At 38.9% G+C, this 8864-nt stretch overlaps 1 pseudogene; it reads left to right on the forward strand.

Annotated features, from left to right (window-relative positions):
- The first annotated feature begins 603 nt into the window (after window positions 1-603).
- LOC121102354 lies at window positions 604-721 on the forward strand (annotated as a pseudogene).
- The last annotated feature ends 8143 nt before the right edge of the window (window positions 722-8864 follow it).

Below are 8864 nucleotides of genomic sequence, written 5' to 3' on the forward strand. Positions count from 1 at the left end.
ACATGTGACTCCTGTTTGCAATTCAGCCATTTCCTTAGTAACTGAAGGTTAGAAAAGTTTTTAAAAAGTTCTCCCCCCCAAGAAAGTAATATATCTTATTGTGGATAGTTAAAAAAAAAAAAGGATAAAAAATTAGGTTAAAATTACCATTAGCTTATCATACAGTGATAACTACCTTGAGTATATTTTTAAAAAGTAATGAATCATGGAACTTTACATCAAAAACTAGGGAGGTACTGTATGGTGACTAACATAATACAATAAAAAATATTATAAAAAATGTAGTTTGATGTATTCAGATTTTATATTAACAGAAGGCATGTATATTTGGGATTCGGTAAATTTATCTCAATAGCTATATAGTGCTATAAATGTTTTACCAACTTTAATCCTCCCCTTTCACTTAACATTGTATTTTGAATATTTTCCTACATTATTACACACAAATATTCCACGAAATGAAATAGCGCTCAGTGGTATAAAAGGAGAACCCTCGCTTCTCCCCTCAGCCTTACCTGCTTTGTCCTGTCTCAAGAGGAACCACTTCTAGCTATTCTACAGCAGCTTCTTTTGATACATAGTGCCATCCTTAAAACTAGTATTATATTTACCTGGCCGGGGAGATACCCTGATCATGGACGTGGCTTTCCCAGGGCAATGCTTGACCAGCGATTTCCGGCGCAGTCTGTGGTAGGAGGGCACGGGTTCGCGCTTTCCCCGAGCCCCTCAGCTTTGGCACCACGCTGGCGCTCTTCGGCCGCCGTAGTCGCGCTCCCCGCGCTTTGCCCCGAGGCTTAGCCTTGCTTTGCGGGTTCTCACAGGAACAGTAGCTAAGTGGTGAGAGGGAGCTATGTGGAGAAGTTGTGTGAGTTCTTAAGCACCTCGAGTTTCTTTTTGCCTGACTTGTCCGCTGAAGAAAACCCGTAAGTTTGAACTTTGTTTTGCTGTTTTTGTATTTGTACCTCCGCTTTTTTCATCCAGAAGAAATCGTGGGGAATCCTAGAGCGAAGAAGGGCGTTCAGACTGGGAGTGAAGGGGTGCGGGGGCGAAATAAGTCAGAGCAGCAGGTGGATGTGAGGTCAAAGCTCAGGAAGGAAGGGGTAGTGTCCCCCCCCCCCCCAGGGGCAGATCAGGAATTGGGAACCAGAGACCCAAGCTGGCCAAGTAGGAAGGAGTCTGAGACAGAATATTAAAAAAAAAAGAAAAAAAGAAAAGAATAAAAAACCCTTGGGGCGCCTGGGTGCCTCAGTTGGTTAGGCGTCTGCCTTCTGAGCAGGTCGTGATCCTGGGGTCCTGGGATCGGGCGGACAGGGGCTTCTGCTCTCAGGAGAGTCTGCTTCTGCCTCTCCCTCTGCTACTCCCCGGGCTTGTGCTCGCTTTCTCTCTGTCAAATAAATAAATAAATAAAATCTAAAAAAATATTTACCCCCCCAAAGCCCCCATATTTAAAAAAATTAATTAACTAATTAAAAACCCCTAATATTGATAACCTACTATTTCTTCATTTACCAGGAGTATACAGATAGTGAGGACTTTTGCTTTCTCTTATCCTCCGTTTCTTGAATCATCTTGATGTAATTGTATTTTAATTTTTAGTTAAATACATATTCAGTGTTTTCACGATAATTATGAGAATATTATTCACTACCGATGTAGGTAATATGCTATGATTATGTTTTCTTTCTTGCGTATTTTTTGTGTTTTTCTTGGAGTTAATAATTGTCATTTTCATTTGCTAAAATTTCTTTGAAACATGGTAAGTCTTCCTGCCTTCCAGTAGCTCTGTGAAATGGCTCTCTGTACAATTTTCTACATGGTCAGAACTGTCATATCACTTTATCAGTTCCATTTCCTTCTGTAAAATTCTTTCTGTGCACCTCTGGCCTCCTATTCCATTCTGGACTGATCCTCCCTAGGCTAGGAGCCTCTAGATTTTTATTTATTTATTTATTTTTAATTTATTTTTTATTTTTTAAAGATTTTATTTATTTATTTGACAGAGAGAGAGACAGCCAGTGAGAGAGGGAACACAAGCAGGGGGAGTGGGAGAGGAAGAAGCAGTCTCATAGTGAAGGAGCCTGATGTGGGGCTCGATCCCATAACGACGGGATCACGCCCTGAGCCGAAGGCAGACGCTTAACTGCTGTGCCACCCAGGCGCCCCTAGATTTTTAAAATGATGGACTGTTATCAATTTTCAGCACATACCTTCAATATTTGTATTATTTGTTTATAAAATATGTTTTCTGTAATAAAGTAGTATGTACACGATGAAACAAAAATAGAAAATCAAAAAAGCTAACATAAAAATAAATTTAATATTATTTCCGTTATGTGCCCTTAACAATTGGCTTTCACTCACTGGGGTGTGAGACCTGTGCTTTAGGTTTACTCACGATGTCTTGGAAGTTTTTGACAAAAATCCAGGAAATCGTTTTGGCTATTTCTTGTGTTGGATCTTGTTTCTTGGGTTCCATGTTGCCTCGTCTGAGTTCTTTCTCTTGTTTGGATGGAGAACATCTTGTTGCTTCCTAAGAAAAGGTACAAGGGAAGTATATTTCCTGAGATTTTGCTTGTCTCAAAATGTCTTTATATAAGAGAATGAAAATACAAGTGACAAGCTGGGAAAAAATATTTTCAAAACACTTACCTGATAAATGACTTGTGTCCAGTATATACAAGAACACTCAAAACTCAGCAATAAGACAGCAGATAACTCAGTTAAAAAATGGGCAAAAGATCTGAACAGACACCTCACCAAGAAAAATATATAGATGTCAGATAAGCATATGAAAACCTGCTCAAATCATATGTCATTAGGGAATTGCAAATTAAAACAATAATGAGATACCACTACACACCTATCGGAATGGCCAGAATTCAAAATACTGATGACACCAAATGCTGTGGAGCATTTTTTCATTCACTGCTAGTGGAAATGCAATGGTATAGCCACTTTGAACAAGAGGCTGGCAGTTTCTTACAAAATTAAACATAGTATACAATCCAGCAATTATGCTCACTGGTGTTTACTCATGTTATTGTGCCTTAAAATCACTTGAATTTGTTCCTTTCTGTATGGTTTTGCCACCAAACAAATACACATTTAGGTTCAATTTTTTTTTAACTTTAAAAAGTGCTGTCTTGAAACTTAGTTTTGTTTTATAATTTGTAAGATATTTACATGGTTCTGAAGTCAAATCTGTAAAACCAGATATATTCAAAGAACTTTAGTCTTTATTCCTTTTCCCTCAACCTCCATCCCATTCTCTCGCTTATAAGGAACCATTGTTTTTATATTTTAGCCTTTCATTTAAAAAATATAATCATATATACATATACACATGTACATTTTGTGTGTGTGTGTGCATGGGGGACTTTGCAGTCTATTTCACTGGCCCTCCTTGTGCCTTGCCTTGCTGATTGCTCTGCTGTTTCTTCCAACTACTCTTCTCTTCCCTTCTGCCCTTTACCTCACGTTTTGCATCTTCATCCCTCATCTCTCTTTAGCTCTTCATTCTTTCCTTAAGTACTCTCTTTGAGTTCAATGGCTTCAACCACTACAGATTTATAGTGACTGGAGTGGGGGTGGTGGTCCATGAAACTCTATTTCTCTAGACTTGTGATTTTAACTTCCTGCTGTATATGCATTTGTTTTCATTTGTAGATTTCTCAAGCTCCACAGTTTCCACACTTCTCATCTCATCTCACCCTGTTGTAGCCTCTCATCTTTTTCTGTGTTTCTTCTATTAAGAGCACCTTCAACCATCCAATGCCCAAGGTATCAACTGTTGGTTCGGCACCTCCCTTACTCTTAGTCCTCATATTCAATTGATTTCCAAGTCCTACAGAGTCTACTTCCAAATGGTTTCTTTCAAATTCCTCTTTTCCTCTCCATTACCACCTCATTTAGTGTCTCATTATCTCTTTTCTCAACCTGGTAGAAGTTTTTCAATTGATCTTCCTGCATCTAGACTCTCTGTGTTGCTTTGGTCCTCCATCACTATCAGAGTACATTTTCTGAAACACAGGACATATCATTTTTCCAATTTAAATCCTTTGGTTGCTTCCTGTTGCCTTAACATTCAGTGATTTCTTTTCTGTAATCTGGTTCAAGTCAGCTTTTTCACATTCTCTTTGACTGCATCTCGCCATGTATGCTTTGCTCCATAAGCCACTCTGAGGGCTATGTTTTTAGCCTGAACACATGGCTCACTTGAAAAATTTCTTTGTTCTTGCTCCTTCCCTTCTTGAAATATTCTTACCCTCTCTCTATGCATCCTAAAACTGTTCATTCTTTAAGGTACAGCTTACATGTCATCTTCCTGGAAAAGTTAATTGTTCCCGGTTCAAAGTTCGTAGAACCCCTCTTCCTAAATGAATATAGCACTTACCAGATTGTTTTATAGTAAGTTGAATAAAGAGCAGTTTCCCCATGGTAGAATTTAAGTTCCTTGAGGGCAAGGGGCTATTGATTATTTATCTCTTTGCCTCCTACCTAGTACAGTGACTGTCCTTCCTAATTATTTGTTGAATAAATGTATGCTCAATAAATATTTCTTGAATTGAATTGGATAGGAATCATTTCATGATGGGTGATACAAATAGGTGCCACAAAAGGACTATCCATTTAGTGATTGATGCTTGTTTTATGGAATTTATTCTTGTTATAATCATTTTATATCTTTTAGCCACTCTTAATTCTTTCCTTCCCCTTTTCCCAACATCTCTGTTGTTATGTCTATATTCACTGTATTTTTACAGCCATCCCTCTCTTCCTTCCCATCCCATTGACACTACAATAACGCAAGCCCTTACCATCCTATGCTTGACAGTTTCTTTCTCTCTTGACCTCTTTGCCTCCAGCCCATTTTACTTCCTATAACTAGATAGATAATATTCTTATACTTACTTGACTCAATTATTTCCCCATTCAAAAAAAATCATTGGTAGTGTCTTGATGTATAAAAGAAATCTGTATTTCTAAACCTGTTGTCTAAACCCCCTACTACCACTTTAGCTTTATTACCACCTTTCTGACTCATCTGTTCAGATTTGTGGTTTCAATTACATCATCCTGCATACAGTTTTCATGTTTCTACCTCTCTGTCTTTGTGTAAGCCATTTTCTTTCCCCCAAAATGCCCTTCTCTTCTTGGTGCATCTAAATTGTACAGATTGTCAAGACCATTATGGTCACTGTGCAGAAGCAGAACAGGATGGAGTCATTATCCAATATTCAGTTCCCACCCAAAATTTGGTTTGGATGTCAAGACTGATGATGTTATGCATGCACCAAGAGGCAATGAAAGGTTTGTTATGCACATAATGGGAATTTCTATGGAGAACAAGGCAGGCTTCCAAAGTGGTCTGAAATGACTTGAGAGAGTAGGAAAAGGAGACTGTGCTTTTACTGTAATTAGAAAGTGGGACTGGATGAGGGCTCCCACATGGGCTGGGGCTAGTGTGTTTTGAACTTACTACTGGCACCAAAGGAGGGGGCAACCAAATTTTGTATCAGCTGGCAGAAGAGGTGCAAGACTGATGGGGCTTGAAAGCTGTCAGTAGTCAAACATCAAAGATGGAGTCAGACTTTATTACAGAGACCCAATTCAAATCCCACTGACCTCCCTAGTCCTCTTATATCACTCTTACGAATTCCCAGCATTCAGCATTTGCTGCCTCATTCTGTTCTTTAACTTTCCCTGTATTTAACACATGGAAATAAATTTAATTACTTTAGAATCATACCTCCAAGGAGTGAATGCAAGTTTTATGTCCTGAAGCTTACACCATTTGGGATGGAGCCCACTTTATGAAAAAGAGTACAAAATAAGTACAAGGCCTTGGAAGGATTTGTGCTTGTTAGCAGCCCTGAATGTTCAGCTTCATTAACTTCATGGTAAATCTGTCTCTGAATTCCTCTTATACATTAAAAAAATGTATTTAAAAAAGTTTTAAATGCAGTAAAGTTTACTTTTATTGGGTATAGTTTAATGAGTGTATATATATATATGCATAGATTTGTGTAACCCCCATAACAGACAGGGTATTCAGACTCTCTCCAACCTGTCCTTTTATATTTTGATTTCTTCCCTAGATTCTTTTTTTTTTTTTTAAGATTTTATTTATTTGACAGAGATAGAGACAGCCAGCGAGAGAGGGAACACAAGCAGGGGGAGTGGGAGAGGAAGAAGCAGGCCCATAGCAGAAGAGCCTGATGTAGGGCTTGATCCCAGATCGCCGGGATCACGCCCTGAGCCGAAGGCAGACGCTTAACCGCTGTGCCACCCAGGCGCCCCTGATTTCTTCCCTAGATTCTAATGCCTTGCATCTGGTAAGAGTTTGTTGTTGATGATGATAATAGTGAGAAAAATGACATTTAATTTTCCAATAGGAATAGATTCCTAGTGACAAATAGGGCCATTAAACATTCTCTGATAAGGATTATGTAGGAAAACTTCCATTTAATTAAGTCAGAATTCACAAATTTTAGAAAATGACCTATGTTTTGGTTTGAGACCCTTAGTGATGAAATTCATGAAATTCAACTTTTCCATCCCTCCCTTTGACATTTGACTTAATTGGCACAGCATAGTACCTTGAAATGTAGATGTTTAAGAAATACTTGGTGATTTAAATTAGTGGACTAACTGGCTGAATCAGAAGTTACTAAGACTAAACTCCAAGTGGCATTCTTTTTAAAAATATGTGTGAAAACATGTTTATTTGTTTATGGGCAGATATATTTCCTGTTCTTTTAGAGTTCTAGAAACAAGATCAGTAGTCACAGTACTGCAAATCAGATCCTTGAAGGAGGGCTGATTTCTCAAATCTAGGGAAAGCTAGGTCTTTTCAAATGAAGCAAACTGAGATGGGGGAAGAAAATGTCTTTTGCTGAGACAGCAACTGAAATATATAATAACTACTTTGTAGTCTAAATGCCCCAGTATCCAAAATGATTCTTTATAGTACAAATCCTATTTTGCCCAGGCTCATCTGCAAGTGATGAATACTTAATTTACTGTTTTGACAGAATTGCTACTACTGGACCCTAAATTTTCACTTAATCTGAGGTTGAAAATGCCTTTCCAACAAGGAAAGGAGGAAGTGGAATGCTCTTCTCACTTCCTTAATGCCTGATGATGAATTGTTTTCAAATATCGCTGTGTACCTGACCTTCAGCAGGATATGATTGTGCCTGGGTTTGCTCATTGCAGAGCAAAGAAGGGTCACACTACTGGGTGTTTCAGATAAAAGTCCAATTAATCTGAAAATAGTTTCTCACTGAGTAAAGAGAAGGAGCGAAGAAGGCACAGGCTTTAGCTCCTGAGCACACCTTTCGTCCCTGTGATTAATTGTATTAACCAAACAGTGTTAATTCATCCTGAGAGGAAGGTCAGGAGTTCTGTTCCCTTCTGTCTTCCTGCCACTCCCTGAATGTCTACCCATCAGAGTCTTGTCAACAACCAGGTGGTTTGCTTGTTTAGTGAGACTACAAACAGAAGTGCTGGTGAGAATTTCAAGAAAAAGCAGTCTTAGGAGCAGCTGGCAGCCAGCCAGGATAGAGTTCTCTAGAGAACTGAGGACATTTTTATCCCCATCTATAGGCCTGGGGATTTGAAGCAGTGTGATCATTCCCGGAAGCAGAGCATAGGTTTACAAAATGCCATCTTTCATAATAGTGCCATATTATGTTTTTTAAAACTGGCTAACAGTTGCTTTATTCACCTTTCTGTGAAAGATTTATCTGTAGAAACCAGACTTTTGGCTGTGGATTATTTCCTATTGTGTCTAAAAATGATAAGACTAGTTATTTCTTGTGTTCAACCTTTTTGGGGAATTAGGTGGCCATCCCTTTACCTCTTTGGTTTCACTCTCCTTAATTCCCAGGCATTTACAATCATCCAAATTGTGTTTGATTAGCATAAGCTAGATTTCCCACAAGAGTTTCCTAATACGTTTCTTCTGCAATTAAGTCCCAGTTGGCTACAGCAAGCCCCTTTTGTTCATCCAGTATGTCATTCAAATAGATACCAAAGAGAGATGCATGAGATCATTGGTACTCAGTGATGACAAAGGAATGAGTGGGGTTGCGGGATGCAATTCAGAAACCAATGCAGTAACAGTAAAGATAAAGGCAGGTAGAGGCAACAGAGCCCTTGCTAACGCTGTCCTTAAGATCCATGCTGTCAGCCCACTGTTTAAGGGCAAAAGCTGATAACAAGGGAGTTGTGATTTTTTTGAAGAACAAAGTCTCTCTAAAATGTGATCAAATAAAGGAAGACTTTATCGCAGCATTAAAGAGAATCTCTTAGCTACCTAAGGATGGGAATGGCAGGGTGAAAGTGATTCTCTTTCAAGAGCTGTGTGGTCTTTTCCCCTCATGGTGTCTCTTTGTGTGTTTTGTGGTTTTTCTGTCTGAGAGCTGTATATTTTTCTGGAACTTCATTTGTGGGATCTTTTGAGAAATCAGTTGCAGTTGGGACTACTAGGTCAGGAACTCTAAGAATTATACTCCCTGCTGGAAGTTATTCAGACAACATAGCGAGCATGAATTTGGACTTCAAGCCATGCGAGGACTGACTTATTGCTGTGAAACCCCATGGGAGGTTGTCTAACCATCCACTTAGCACCAAGATCAATTGTACATCTTAGGTGGGTCCCCAGCCTTGTGCAGCCCTCAAAACAGATGCTCAGATGTTCCAGGGTTTGGCAGAAACTTTCAGCGTAAAGCCAGTTTGGTATTCGCTTAACCAACCAGGGTCCCTGCTCTGATTGCATTTTTGGGATCTACAAAAAACTTTGTTTTATGCCAGTTCATCGATGCATTTAAAAACATTAAAATAATTTTTAGCTGATATTT

The sequence above is a fragment of the Ursus maritimus genome, unplaced genomic scaffold (assembly GCF_017311325.1).
Source record: "Ursus maritimus isolate PB19 unplaced genomic scaffold, ASM1731132v1 scaffold_13, whole genome shotgun sequence".
NCBI lineage: Eukaryota > Metazoa > Chordata > Mammalia > Carnivora > Ursidae > Ursus > Ursus maritimus.